Below are 2,195 nucleotides of genomic sequence, written 5' to 3'. Positions count from 1 at the left end.
TGAAATCAGGTGATATAGTGAAAGTGAGAGAAAGGGCATCTAAGATTCCTGTAGTAGAAGAAGCAGTACAAAAGCAAGAGCGTAAATTACCGGATTATTTGGAAGTTAATCGTGAGGAACGTTCAGTAAAATATTTAAGAGTACCACAATATTCTGAAGTCCCATACCCAGCGGATATGGGAGTAAATTTAGTGGTAGAATTTTACTCTCGATAATTAAGAATGCCCGTGTGGCGGAATCGGTAGACGCAGCGGACTTAAAATCCGTGGGTTATTGCGACCTTGGGAGTTCAAGTCTCCCCATGGGCACCAGTTTTTTTATGTGTAAAATGTTATGAAGTGGCTTGACATAGAAGATATAGCGGAAGCACTAGAAAAAAGATTTCCTAGCGAAGATGTAATGAGCATCAGATTTACTGACCTTAAGAAGAAGATAATGAACTTAGAAGGCTTTGATGATGGTGAAAAGCGTTGCAATGAAAAAATACTTGAGGCCATTCAAGCAGCTTGGATTGAAGAAAGAGAGTGAATAAAAAAAGCCACCACTGTAGTGGCTTATATACTATATATTTAGTTCCCATACTATTTCTGCTTTTTTAGGATATTCCAGATGTTTAGTGTCAGTGTTGTTCAAAAAACTACGAGGTATTTCGTAGTATGAATCATCACTAAAACAGTTTGAAGTTGGTGTTTTAGCCCAGCTGTGATTTACGTTGGTTAAATTGTTATCAGTTGTTGCAATTTGTTTAGATCTAAATGGACTTGTAAAGAAATCCACAATACTTCCTATAGTTCTCTGGATAAGCCCAACTTTTTCTTTTTCTGCTTTTCTTACTGGTTGTGTTAAGCTTGGTACAAAGAAGTCGTTATGCTCTTCAAAGTAGTGGATATTGTTTTTTGCATCAACTAATTTATAAGCATGATCTGTTACTTCATCATAAATGTGCTCCTCTGACTCAGGTTGCGAAAGCCTTCTTGGAGCATCGATGCCACCATTCTTTTTACTAACTAATTCATAATCTGTTATTTCATCGTAAATGTGCTCCTCTGACTCAGATTGCGAAAGCCTTCTTGGAACATCATAGATGTTTACGTTTTCATAAGTATGATCTTTAATACTAACGGGAAATAACCCATTTTCATCAAGTTTATATTTTTCTCTTTCTTCTTGTTGGACTATTACTCTATTGAGCTTACTTGTGTTTTGCTCAGATGTTGACAGAGTATCATGAAGCTTTAGTTCCTTTTTTCTAGTAAAGACATTCTGAAATTTTAACCATGCTTTGCCGAACCAATTAGATTTTGATATTTCTTCACCAGGAAGATCTGCATTTTTTGTGACAGTATTCAATACATCAACACCTTTAACTGGATTAGGTTTAATAATGTCTTCTTTATCTTTTTTACTGAATATCTTATCCCAAAGATTTACTGCTGGTGCGGTAATCCTTGTCAAAAGGCTTAACTTGTTATTATCTTCACTTACTGTAGCAATAGGTGTTCTAACACCTCCTTGAGTTATCTTGTTCTTGGTAATATTCTTTCGAATATCATTAAAAAAAACCATAATTTTCTCCATTAATTAAATAATATAGTTAAATTATAACCCTACTATTTGGAGTGCAAAGCAATCAAAATTCTATTTTTAATAGATAGAATCTTGTTTTAATAGAAATTTAATGTAATAAATGCGCGTATCTAGCTAAATATTCTACAGCCACTCCTTGATCCTTTCTAGATGTGTGTAGCTATTAAACCTTAAAAATTTATCTAAGTATGGTGATGCAATAAAAGGAGTATTTTCATTTAAATAATCAGGTAAAGAGTTATTTTGAAACTCATGCATTTTTTCTCTATAGCCTTGCAAAGCAATGATTTTAATTTGGTCGTAATCAAACTTCCAGTAAGCAAGTTCTGAAACCTCTTTCTTGGTTGTGTGTTCTACTGCTAGGGCTTGCAAAATTAACTGTACTGACATTACTTCATCATTAGATGGCGGTGAGCCAAGTTTATAATCTATAATTGCAACTTGATTATCTGGAAGATACTCAACCCTATCGCATTTAGCGGTTATTAAAATTTCTTCTGAGAGCGGAAAAGAAAAGCTTTTTTCTGCCTCTATATTTTTGCTTCTGGTTTCATCAAGTTGAATAAAAGACTGAATGATTTTTTGCAATCTGACCCACCACATATTTG

The 2,195-nt window shown here is 34.1% G+C and overlaps 1 non-coding gene across 1 annotated transcript; it reads left to right on the top strand.

The window, feature by feature from the left end:
• Positions 1-223: 223 nt before the first annotated feature.
• On the top strand, positions 224-308 carry TRNAL-UAA (transfer RNA leucine (anticodon UAA)). Its single transcript has one exon. It is a non-coding gene; the product is annotated as a tRNA-Leu (tRNA).
• The last annotated feature ends 1,887 nt before the right edge of the window (positions 309-2,195 follow it).

Source organism: Rhagoletis zephyria, unplaced genomic scaffold, assembly GCF_001687245.7.
Source record: "Rhagoletis zephyria isolate East Lansing unplaced genomic scaffold, Rhagoletis_zephyria_1.1 Rzeph_scaffold_05536, whole genome shotgun sequence".
NCBI classification, from domain to species: Eukaryota; Metazoa; Arthropoda; class Insecta; order Diptera; family Tephritidae; genus Rhagoletis; species Rhagoletis zephyria.
The sequence above is the reverse complement of the archived record's forward strand: the minus strand, read 5'-3'. Positions and strand labels throughout refer to the sequence as shown.